General features: G+C 34.3%; 1 protein-coding gene and 1 long non-coding RNA gene across 2 annotated transcripts in view; both read right to left on the bottom strand.

Annotated features, from left to right (window-relative positions):
- The window catches only part of LOC111423575 (uncharacterized), a 79,543-nt gene that overhangs the window by 35,389 nt on the left and 30,465 nt on the right, over positions 1-13,689 (bottom strand). The window lies entirely within an intron of this gene.
- LOC139432240 (uncharacterized) lies at positions 5,511-6,282 on the bottom strand. Its single transcript, XR_011642100.1, has 3 exons — positions 6,145-6,282; positions 5,704-5,881; positions 5,511-5,657 (listed from the first exon to the last, which is right to left on the bottom strand). It is a non-coding gene; the product is annotated as an uncharacterized lncRNA (long non-coding RNA).

Raw genomic sequence — 13,689 nt, 5'->3', positions numbered from 1 at the left:
TACCACATCATGTGATAACTTGTTGTCGGCGAATATTAAGTGCACTGCCTCGGCCGCAAGCGACCTCGGCTAAAGTTAAAGTATCTCGGTCAACTGATTAAATAAAGGCCCGTTGTAGTTGAGGTGCTATACCTGAAAATACAGCATCTCATCACCTTACCACATCATGTGATAACTTGTTGTCGCTGAATATTAAGTGCACTGCCTCGGCCGCAAGCGACCTCGGCTAAAGTTACAGTATCTCGGTCAACTGATTAAATAAAGGCGCGTTGTGGTTGAGGTGCTATACCTGAAACTTGTTGACACATCATGTGATAACTTGTTGTTGGTGAATATGGTATTAATTGAACTGCCGAGGTTAAAATTAAATATGGCATTAATTCTACCATTTCGACGTCAATCGACCTCGACAAATTTTATGATTGTCGCCAAGGTTGCATGCGCTACATATGACATCACATCAATACAAAATTTAAAATTAATATTTTAAAAGAATGTTGAATAAAATTGTAAAAATCTCCTAGAAATGCGCCGCATAGTTACATAGTGAAAATGTTTAAATAGATAAATCTTTATCACCACTTGAACACAGTTTTTGCACGCTAACAATGATTTCGTTGTGAAGCCGCAATTTGATACGAATGAATAATATGAAGTAACTTGATAAGGACTTATTTATTTATCAAAAAGTAACGTTTTATTCGTTTTATTATTTCCCCCAAGTTTTTATCTTAACACAATACTATCTAGTGATATTATCTAAATAATATTCGGATCCCAAAAAAGTTGTCTCGTTTAATAATTTGGTTATCATCTCCGTGCAGATGTAATAAGTAAATGTTACATCATACCCTTGAGATTATAATTTATGACGTCGATGCATTTTAATCGTGAACCACAACTCCGACGCTTTGTTTACAGTTCGAGGATAAATAAATAACGTAATTACGACCTGCACAATAACCTTGAAGTTTTTCGATTATATTTTGCGTTATTAATGATTTTTTTTTGATGATGAAAATATAGTCTCTTTGTTTAAAAGAAAACGACCCATTTAATCGTTTAATAATCACTTTGAGTTTCACTTTTTTCTTCTTTATTTTTATTATCTACAAATTGTTTTAAAACCACTTACGATAAAGTAATTATTTATTTGACTTAAAAAAAGTTTTTAAAGAACGGATTGAATTGTTAAAATTATCAACGCCTGTTTTATAAATAATTATGACGGGTTCTTGTAAATAAAACGAGGCCGGATTCCTCGTAACCTGATCTCTTAGAAACCGGCGTCAACGTGTGTACGTATACATTTCTGTAAGATAAGCAAATATTTTGCGCTATTCTAATTTGTTACTTTTAATAATCAAGTGGGAAAATAATTTTTCTATTCTTCTTCGTATTACTGTTTAGGTTCGTGTGACGCAACTAGCCTCCGTGGTAATTACGAAGAATGACAATTCCTCCGTATAATTACACCATGCCGTTTCGAAATTCGTTATATGATCGCAATACCTTTCTCGATGAACAGGTTATTTTCTTTTGCGGTTAGAGTAATAGCCGTTTCATCAAACTCGATGAGTTAAAGACAACAAAAAAAAATTATCAATTTTCACCCTTTGCTGAATAATAATTAAAACTAGAACTAACACTAGACCTAGAAATAGAAACATTCGGATTTAGCCGCACATCTCTCAAGACGGCTAAACCCGAATGTTTCTAGTTCTAGGTCTAGTGTTAGTTCTAGTTTTATACTAGCACTATCACCAGAACTAACACAAGGCCTAGAACTAGAATCATTAGGGTGTTTAGCCATCTTGAGAGGTGTGCAGCTAAATCGGAATGTTTCTAGTTCTCGGTCTAGTATTAGTTCTAGTTTACACTAGCACTATCACTAGAACTAACACAATATCTAGAACTAGAATCATTCGGGTTTAATTTGTGTCCCGACGGTACTTTAAAGTACCGGTAGTTTTAAACATTCATTTTAAACTGTAGTCATCTATTCGACGCGTATAGAGCTGTCGGTACTTTCTACTATACAAGAAAGAACCTGTATAAAAAATGACGCAATCCATACTGTAGGGTTTTAGGTACATTTAAACTTATTCATCCAGATGTGAGGTTAGAAGTTTAGTGAAAAGTGGTGTTGCTGAATTTTGTTGTTCAAAAAGGTATAACTTTGATAAATGGTTATTAGGTGTGATTTGGTACGTAAAGGTACCGGCAGGATAACAACAGGTACAATATTGAGATTGATGTAAAAATGAGTCAAGCGAATAAAGATACGTTTTAGTACTTGAATAAAGCTTTGACAGATGAAGAGCTTGAAAAGTTTGTGTTGAATTAGAAAATCTTGACATTGTTCTTACCAGTGCTAGTGAGGTACCTATGCTAGAAGATGAAGAAGTAGAACAACTAACTAATCAAAATGAGGAAAGTGACGCTGAAGTAGTAGAAATACATGGCAAAGGGCCCAAGAAGAAGAACAAGGCAGAGATTGATAGAAAATGGAGAAAGCGGAAAAAACAGACTGAAATTCAAGGATACGATTATCCAGAGGGAATAATTGGTGATACTTTTGCAACTTGCAATAATCCTACAGATTATTTTCTAACACTGATGGGTAACTGTGTGAAAGATATTACCTTTTAAACGCTAAAGTTGAAAGAAGAAGAGTTACTATGTTTCCTTGGCATAAATTTCTTAATGATTTATCACAGTTTGCCAAGCTATAAACTCTTCTGGAGTAATGCTAAAGACTTAGGTGTACCACTTCCCAGTAAACAAATTTGCATTTTAGAAACATTTCTGATATATATTATTGAAACATGAAATGTTTCTTCGACATATTTCTGAAACATAGTTGAAACGTGTCTGAAACTGCTAATGTCCGGCCCTTTTTATGTTTCATCACGGTACATTTCTGAAATGTAAATACGTTTACGAATCTACGAAAATATCTCCTAGAGATATTCAGCTTTAATTTTTTTCTTTCCATCTTATCTCACATCACACGAACGTAAAAATATAATTTTATATGTTTGCAGGAGAAGAACAGCCAAATTTTGTAAAAATTTATAAAACAATTCAATCTCATGAAAGCCATAAAAAGGGGTTATAAGCTCTGGTGCTTAGCAGATAAGAAAGGGTACATAAAGAAATTTGATGTGTATCAGGGAAAATCTTCTGAAATTGAAGAAAAATTTGTCCTTCAACTTACTGATCTTTTGGAGAAACTGATAATTGAGAAAACCTTAGCTTGTGAAACAACAAAGTCTACAAAAAAGGTGCACAAAAAAATGTTGTAGATGATAAACGAATGAAAAGAGGAGATTATGATTACCGGATATCAAATTTACACCACAGTAAAAAGCAAGCAAAAGAATGGAACGAAAATTGATGTGCGCTGTCCTTCAGTCGTTGATGATTACAATAAAAACATGGGTTCGGTAGATCATGCCAATCAACTTCGTCAACTTGCTAAGACTTGGCAACCGTGGATTAGTTTTGGAAAAGAAAGAGGAAGTTGTGAAAATTCTTCTGCCGAAGCTATTTAGTCCAGACCCCACTCAAAATGTATTGCGTGCAAAGTTTATTGATGTTGTAATGAAAAAAACAACTGCTTTTCTGAATATAATGATGTGATTTAGCTAAAGCAAGTGTTACTTATTTTCTAACGTAATCAAAAATGTGTTATTTTTATATTAGCAATCAAACTTTTTGTATATTCACCAAAATCACCAAAATATATTTTAATGCCTGACGGTACTCTCAAGTACCATTATGGACTGGGGGGATTGTCATATTTTTCTAAAATTGATTCCAATTAATACTGTCACAAAGTTTCAAAATTTTTGACGTCTTGGGATACAAAGGGTTAACCGTCTAGAGAGACGTGCAGCTAAATCCGAATGTTTCTAGTTCTCGATTTAGTGTTAGTTCTAGTTTTACACTAGCACTGAACTAACACAAGACCTAGAACTAAAATCATTCGGGTTTAGCCGTCTTGAGAGATGTGCGGCTAAATTCGAATGTTTCTAGTTCTCGGTCTAGTGTTAATTATAATTTTACACTAGCAGCATCACCAGAACTAACACAAGACCTAGAACTAGAAGCACTAGGTTAAGCCGTCTTGAGAGAAGTGCGGCTAAACCCAAATATTTCTAGTTCTAGGTCTAATGTTAGTTCTAGTGACGGTGCAAGTGTAAAACTAGAACTAACACAAGACTTAAAACTAGAATCATTCGGGTTTAGCCGTCTTGAGAGACGTGCGGCTAAACCCGAATGTTTCTAGTTCTCGGTCTAGTATTAGTTCTAGTTTTACACTAGCACTATCACTAGAACTAACACAAGACCTAGAACTAGACTCATTCGGGTTAGGCATCTTGAGAGATGTGCAGCTAAATCCGAATGTTTCTAGTTCTCGGTCTAGTATTAGTTCTAGTTTTACACCAGCACTAGCACTAGAACTAACACAAGACCAACAACTAGAATCATTCGGGTTTAGCCGTCTTGAGAGATGTGCGGCTAAACCCAAATGTTTTTAGTTCTAGGTCTAATGTTAGTTCTAGTGACGGTGCAAGTGTAAAACTAGAACTAACACAAGACCTAAAACTAGAATCATTCGGGTTTAGCCGTCTTGAGAGACGTGCGGCTAAACCCGAATGTTTCTAGTTCTAGGTCTAGTGTGAGTTCTAGTTTTAGTTCAATGAAGAATATACAACAATCTAACACTGAATAATAATTAAAATATATGATGGCATAATTGCGTTATTACAAATTTCTCTTAATGCGTTGATTGAAAATGTATTATTCACCACAACCTGTCGTATTCGGTCTGCAATATTATAACAGGACAACAAACTAACCAAACCAACCGATATGTTTGCATACACTACGTGAATTATTAATTAAACTTTGTTATCGCTGCTTAGCGACTAATTGCTTCGGGTGATTGCAAACCCGTTTATCTCACTTTCTTCGAGCTAGCTCCCAGTTTCGGTTATTTATGCTCTAGAAAACAAGTAGGCAAAGTATATCTTAACCGGATTTGTATTATCCGCTACATTATTATTAGATTTTATTATTAGATATTATTACGGAGTCGTTATCGGCGTAAACCCGCGTTTATATAATCTTTGCGACAAATAGGTGTACTCTTGAACTTTCACTACGAACGCAAGCGCATTGGAAAAGTGGTAAACGGGATCGAATAAGCCGATTGCGCTACTTGTTGGGTTAAGGAGAAATCGTGAATTTAATTTAATTGGTATTAACGAAAGAACGTTGTTAGTTAGATGTGATGGTTCTAATTGTACCGGAAGAGACGAGAGAGACTAAAGCGGTTCCTCAGGAACTTGGCCGTCTTTGGATTGGCTTCGTAGAGTACAGGTTCGCCGGCCTACTTACAACCGGATAACCGTTAGCTCTTGTAAATTTCTTGCTTTCGTATACTGCTGTACTCTGCTGTATTTATATATAAACAGTTTTCGTTTTATATAAATTTCACACAAAAAATTTATTCTAAACTTAAAGGTTCAACATCACATTAAGTAACTTTTTTTATTGCCGCTTCTCGCATCCCAACATCTCCACGTTGATATCCTGGATCCATTTTTAACTCTTTTGTTTCTTTCTACTTGCGCCCAGTTCCAAACCTTAAGTGGGATTTTCTCTTTACTCATTCGAAGTAGATGTACATACCATTGAGTTTTGTGCCGTCATTCTTCTTCTTATTTTCTCATTTTCAACTCGGTCCAGCATGGTTATGCCGCAGCATCTTCTCCAAAACATCATCTTTGCTGCTAGTAGTCTTTGAGTTGTTTCTTTGTCTCTCACCCATACTTCTGACCCATACGTCATTAATGGTTCTATAATGGTCCTAAAAATATTTTTCTTTGTTTGTATCGTTCGGTTATTATTCCACAGAATCGAATGCATCAATCATTACATCTTTATTGTCCTTTCCGTCTTTATTTATAACTACCCCAAGTCGTTATAAATTAAATAATTTTTCAAATTCTATTATATATATATTATATTTGAGTTAGATTCTAATTATTTTCAATTTGTAACGACAGGTGTTCATCGTAGCAAAAATAATTCGCCGTTATACGAAACAATCGAGTCCAATTAATACACTACCTTGAATATATTTGCTCTGCGAGCGCAATTAACACTGGTAATTAACCCGGAAGACAGACGGACGACATGCAGCGGAAATGCACTTTATAGCGGCCCGTTTCCTTCGGCGGCGTATTTCGAACGTCATCGTTCGCTTCTAAAGGAGCATTAAAATAACTCTTGAAAGTTATTTGAGTCCGAATAAACGTTGGAAAAACTCTCGCTTCGACCGCTAACGGTATTTATCTATTTATTCACTTCTAAGCGGGAAAATGAGATAACGGAGTCACTTGCGTACTAATAACCCAGATATATAGACCGTTTTATCCAGATATATTTTTTCTTTTCGTTAACTAGTCGGAATCGTATTTAATAAAGGTAAAAGGAAGAGAGAGGTCGTTTTCGATTAGATAAAGACGTCGCGAGGTTGCGCAAAAAGGAATTGTTCGGACGTCGTCGTCAAGGTGCACTGGATTGCCTTGCAAGGCTCTCTTGGTGAAAGTATGTGACGTCACAACTTGTCGACAACATCGTCGGTTTCTAACACTTCGTTTAATTTTGTATTTTTTTAAATAAAAATCATTTCGATTTAAACCCCTTAATTAATAGAAACAATAATTGTATTGTAAGATAAATACCAACAACCTACAACATCGTTGATGCGTCCTTAATTTAGTATATAATTATGGTTTAGATGAGGGTGAATAATATCGTTGAGAAGACAAATAAGAAAGAAAAAGAGAGATGTAGGGAGGAGGATTGGCATTCCTAAACGCTACGCGGTCCGTTTATTTTCGGACGTAGAGCAAACCACTTTAACAATGAAAACAAAGTTCGAAAACATCCGTTTATTTATAAATCATGTGGTTATTACGCGTTTCATTGGTTAATTAATCTTAAATTATACACTCTTTTTAATTTAATAAGTTGCACGTAATACATGCATTAAGATAGATAGTTTTTTTTAAAGAAAAATCTTTTACAACGGGGTTCGAAACGAAATAAAAAACACTTTCCTTCACAAACAGCCCTCAAGAAGGGGCCCCTTTTGCTGCGATCGATACCCTCAAAAGTTGTGGCGAGGCCGTCGTACGCTGCCAGAATGAGAAGTGGCTTATTCCCACTTTCCTTCCGGCTCTTTCGATCGAGGGTAATTGGATGAATATAATCGTCTAATTACATTTATGTGTATATGTGAAAAAGGGCTTTTTTCGGCACCAATTTTGCTTGAATCGTACACTGTTGATATTTATTATTCAATGGTCGACGAAGAGGCGTCGGTGTTGGCATCAGGATCGTCGTGGGAGGGTTGGGGCATAATTAAAAGTTTCCCCTCCGAAGAGAATAACATCGTTACATCGCCGCTTCTCCTCGTTCCTCCTTTATCTCCTCCTCGTCCGCTTTGAATGGTCTGCTAAATTCTAAATTGAGAACTTGCGAGTTTAAGCTTTGCACCTTTTACGATTTTTTCAATTAGAAATGGCTCTAAAGCACAACAAAAACGCGTATTATAGAATCAACTGACTGTTGCATTGTTAATTCGCATGATGTGTACAATAACAATTACAAGCGGCCGTAAATGCGGTCCTGGATATAAATAATGGAACGTACTCATTAATAATTACCGAACCTGTATAAATACTCGACGGCGAGGCGATATCGATAAATCGGCGGGATAAATAATACACGATTATTTACGCTTCGTGATCGTGAAATAAGGTCTAATTACACCGTTCAACAAATTATAACTTTAAGGTGAGTTTTTAAAAATCGCATATTAATGTTAATTATTAACGCAAGTTACTAATATGTCAACGCCAAACCCCCTTGTCACTTCTATTTCCCCTCTTAACCCGCCCCATAGCACAAAATTCATCAGTGTAAATTCCGGTTAAGGGCTCGATGCTGGCACATTGTAAATCATAAACTTTTTCCAACCCCACGCTCGACTCGTCGCCGCGTCGTTACGGCCCCCCCGTTTCAACCCCTATTTCTCCTTCATAACCCACCTCCACTCTAATACAATGTTAACATATTTACGAGACTCACCTAACCGTTTCGTTTATCGACGACATTATTTTCAGGACCGTTTCAAGATTTTTGACGGAAATAAACGGTAGAAATCAATTCGAACCTAAGACTATTAATATTTTAACGAAAATATGTTAATAATGTATTATATATAATTTGATATGAACATTAGAGACAGAGGCTTGGTGTTATCGACCCAACTCCCCATTAACAGGTCACTTACATTAGATTATTTCCACGTATTGATGTTGTAAATGTACCTAATATATCTGATCATGAACTAGTAAAGTGTGAGCTGGCATTTGATATCGGTAGGCCTGCTGCAATTTATCGTACATACAGGGATGTGAAAAACATTAATTATCCACAATTCTTGAACGATCTGAAATCAATTCCGTGGAGAAACATATATGATCAAGAAAATGTGAATGATAAAATAACTTTTTTTCAATTTTACCTTTAAAAACTAGACGGTTTACAAAGCCTCCCAGTCCCTGGCTAACAGATAATACTAAACTACTAATGTCTATTCGAGATGATGTGCTTAAAAAATTCAAAAAGTCTAAGCTAACTCAAGACTGGGTTTCATACAAGTTGCATCGCAGTCTGGTAACATCAACGGTGCGGGCTGAAAAGAAGGCATACTATGATTACGCCTTACGTAGTAAAGATCGAAAGGCTCTTTGGAGAAAGATTAAACTTCTAAATATAAATAAAAAAATCGATAACAAAGTGCCTAACATTTTTCTTCCAAACGATTTAAATAATTATTTTGTTCACGGTGATTCTTCACTTTATATCCAGACTGATCCCGAATTACCCATATTTTATCAAAATAATGTAAACCCTAGAGTGCAGATAATGCAAGCTTTTATGCCTGTTGATGAACATGAAGTATCTATAATAATTAATAACATTAAAACTGCAGCGGTGGGTTCTGATGGTATCTCAATCTGGATGATTGACTTGTGTACCCCTTTTCTCATTCCTTATATTACTCACGTAATAAACGCTGCTGTTCATCAATCAGTTTTTCCGGATGCCTGGAAAATGGCTGAAGTAATTGCATTGCCTAAAGTATCTTCCCCTTCTGCCCTAAGGGATTTCAGACCGATCAGTATCCTCCCAGTAATGTCAAAAATTTTAGAGAGAGTCTTGGAAAAGCAACTTAGAGCACACTGCGAAAGGTATAGTATACTGCCAGATCAACAATCTGGGTTTCGTTCGGGTTTCAGCTGCGCAACAGCTTTATTGAACCTTACTGATGATGTATTTGCTTCTAGAGAGGCCGGGCAAGCCGCACTTTTGTTATCGTTGGACTTCACCAAAGCATTTGATACAATAAATCATAATATACTTGCATCTAAACTTAATTATTTTGGTCTTGGAAATCAAGCTGCAATTTTGATAAAGTCATTTTTGTCGGACAGGTCTGAGGTTGTGAAGATTAATAGTCAAGTGTCGAGTTACTCGTGGAGTCCCTCAGGGGTCCATTTTGGGGCCACTATTGTTCTCTATTTATACATCTGATTTTGACCAGGTTCTCGAGCATTCGCAGATTCACTTGTATGCAGACGATACACAGCTTCTGCTGAATTTTAATCCAAATAATTGGGTTGATGCCTGCATAAAATTTAACTCAGATATAGCATTATTTTCTGATGTTGCGAAACGCCATGAACTTGTGCTAAATCCATTTAAGTCTTCTGTTCTTCTGTTTTGCGGTAGTGTCACAAGGAGAGCGATTAAGCCTTTGATATCCGTTCAATTGGTGGTGGATGGCGAACCTCTTACTGTTTCTGATGATATAAAAATTTTAGGAGTCACATTGGATCATCAGTTGAGGTTTGAGGAGCATGTGGCCAGGTGCTTGAGGGGTGGGTATGGCGCCGTGCGTCTCTTGTATGCCCATAGGGATGTCTTAAGTAAAAAATTAAAAATTATGCTGTGTGATAGCTTGGTTCTAAGCAAATTAAATCACTGCGACGTTGTTTATGGAACTGTATTTCGTTCAAGAGTAAATTAAAATCCTCCCTCCTGCTTGAGTCATCATGATTTGATACATGAGTTACTAATGTATCGCTTTATACTGGCATGTCGTCGTATTTTGTTATTTTGTTTTTTTTTTTTCATTTTGTTTATTAGTATTGTTAAAAACATTCTCATTTTTGCTTTATATATATATTTTCTATATATTCTGGATTAAGTGGAAGAGTAGTTGGTTAATAACCAAACTGAACTTCGTCCAGAAAATAAGTCTATTTTCTAAGAGTGTATTATTATTTTCTTTCCTTTTTTTGCGACTTATTAATAAAGGCATTATTATTATTATTATTGGAAATGTTAAACCGTCTTCAGAGACGTTAGGCTAAACCCAAATGTTTGTAGTTCTAGGTCTAATGTTAGTTCTAGTGACATTGCAAGTGTAAAACTAAAACTAACACTATACCTAGCACTAGAAACATTAGGGTTTAGCCGCATGTCTCTTAAGACGGCTAAACCCAAATGATTCTAGTTCTAGGTATAGTGTTAGTTCTAGTGAGAGTGCAAAAGTAAAACTAGAGTAGTTCTATTAGTTCTATTTGTTATTCAGCGCTAGGTTATACATACAACCATAACTAGGAACGTTCGGGTTTAGCCATACGTCTCTTAAAATGGCTAAACCCGAACATTCCTAGTACTAGGTCTAAGGTTAGTAATTTATATGTGATAGAATCCATGTTGCAAGATTTTTATATAATTAAGAAATAAAAGACAATAACTTCTTTCTTGCTTTTTTTATATTAAATTTCCTCGGTACCGGTTTCGACTAAACAGTCATCCTCAGCCGAATCTACATATAGGTTAAAAATAATTACATATAAACTTAATTCTATAATTATTACACTTACGGTCAAATAAAATCTATTTATGAAAAATTGAGCACATCATATTGAAATAAATCTTGCATAAAACATTTTTTAGTGCGTTTTTTTTTTTTGCGAGAAGTAAAACTAGAATAGAAAAAATAAATGTAAAACTTGACAAAACAGCAAGAAATGACCACTTACATGATAAAGTAAAAGGATAAAAACACTTTAATAAACGGATGTTAACAGATTAAAATGAAAAATTTAAAAAACACGGACACGACATGATATCAAAACGAAAAGACGATGACATATGGAGTTGGTGAAGAAATTACGGAAGACGGAGGACGGAGTATGCGCGAAATACTAAAATTGACATGCAAATCATAAAGCGGGAATATATAAAAATGTGTGTAGAGTTGAATGTATAAAAATGTAGAAAATCGAAATAAATTATGAATTTTGGAGAACGTTAAAAAGGGGTGTAAACTTTAAATCTAGTTGATCATTTAACAACGTATATTTATCATTTTTCGAAAATTTAGTTATTTCATATGCTTCCAGAAGGTCCATTTTGAAACCTTTATCAACCCTATGTAATAATTTAATATTTTTATAATCAATTTTATGCCCTGTACTGATTGAATGTTTATAAACATTGGATGTGGTTTTATATCCATGCTCACTTATTCTGTTACCCAACTTTCGTCCCGTTTGACCTATATATATAGCGTTACAATTAGAGCAACTGATCAAATAAATTCCACTCTCATTCTCAATGTTGTAATTATTAAAATGGTAATTAGATAAAGATTTATTAATTGAACTATTATTGGAAAAAGAAAGATTTTTTTAGCAGAAAAAGTTATAGGAGTGTAAGGTATGGATTTAAATATTTTGGAGTTGGGTGTTTTCGAATAAAGTGGATCTAATGTTATATTAATTTTTCTTATTAAATTTCTAATGATATGAATTGGGAATTTATTGTATTTAGCTAACTCAAAAATATGGTTAAATTCTTTTGTTCGGTTATAATCAGATAAAGGGTATTTAAAAGCTCTATTAACATAAAATCTAAAACTTGCCAATTTTTGTGATAGAGGATGATTGGAGTTAAACGGAATAATGGTATCAATAGAAGTTGTTTTTCTATAGATGTCAAATTCAAATTTATTATCTGAATTGTTAACTGTAAGGTCTAAGAAATTCAAAGATTTATCCTTTTCAATTTCTAGGGTAAATTTAAGATTTTTATGCAATTTATTAAGGTATTGATGAAATTTATTTAAATCCTCCATATCGCCCTCCCATATACAAAAAATATCGTCAACGTACCTGAGCCACTTAACGATATACTTATCAAAAGGATTAACTTCATTGATAATGTATTTAGTTTCAAAAAAATATCTGAGAGTACACCAGAAAGAGGCATTCCCATGGGAAGACCTTCTGTGATTTTGTAAGTATTATAATTAAAGGTACAATAATTTTGTGTAACAATATGCTTCAAAATTTTATTAAAATCTTCTATGTGATTTAAATTATCGAAATGTAGGTTAAAAAGCTCTGAAACAAGATCAAGAGTAAAGTCTATAGGCACGTTGGAATATAAATTGACAATGTCAAAGGATATTAGAATTTTATTGTGGAGGTTTATATTTTGAATTTAGTTAATGAATTGTAATGAGTTGGAATTTGAAAAAACTGAATCAAAGTTTAAACTTTTAAGAATATTAAGCATAAAATTGGCAATCTTAGAAGTAGGGGAGTTATTGAACGATGTGATGGGCCTGATGGGCATATTATTTTTATGTAGCTTAGGTAGGGCATAAAGTTTGGGAATGCTAGGGTTCATGTGGATGAATAAAGTACTAAAGAATTGAGAAGAAACAATTTTGCTGGAATAACTGAGATGTGGTGTATAATCAACCAGTGTCCCTTTACATTTATTAATAATTTCTCGTGTTTTTCTGATGACATTTTCCAAGGGATTTTTATCCATTTTAATATAATGATTCTCCTTCATAAAATGATTGGTTTTTTCTATGTAAAGTTCCTTATCTAATATGACAGTACCTGCGCCTTTATCGGCTTTCACAAATATAGCATTATTAATATTTAATTTATTTTTGATAGATTTAATATTTTTCCAAAGATGTTCATGTGGAAGAACATTGTTGTTATAATGTTTTTCAGCTTTACTAATAATAGGAATCAAATCGTTTTTTATATTTTTATATTCCGGGTTACCTTTAATAATTTTATCGAAATCAATTGTTATTATAGGCAAATTGCTTTTAGAAATTAAAGAAAATTTATACCCCTTATTCAATAAATTCTCCTCATCCTTCGTAAACTGGATGTTTGTTAGGTTTCTAAACTGTACCCTATCGTTCTCTCCATTAAGTGCTCTAGATTGGTTCTTTTTATTCCTCTTCAGAACCTGCAACTTCATATTCTTCTTTCTTCCGTCTTCTCTCTTCAAACATGTTGCCTGCATCCTTATATTACAGATATATTAGATTTAGCCGCATGTCTCTTAAGACGGCTAAACCCAAATGATTCTAGTTCTAGGTATAGTGTTAGTTCTAGTGAGAGTGCAAAAGTAAAACTAGAGTAGTTCTATTAGTTCTATTTGTTATTCAGCGCTAGGTTGTACATACAACCATAACTAGGAAAGTTCGGG

Source organism: Onthophagus taurus, chromosome 11 (assembly GCF_036711975.1).
Source record: "Onthophagus taurus isolate NC chromosome 11, IU_Otau_3.0, whole genome shotgun sequence".
In the NCBI taxonomy this organism is placed as follows: domain Eukaryota; kingdom Metazoa; phylum Arthropoda; class Insecta; order Coleoptera; family Scarabaeidae; genus Onthophagus; species Onthophagus taurus.
This window is presented reverse-complemented; position numbering and strand designations above follow the sequence as displayed.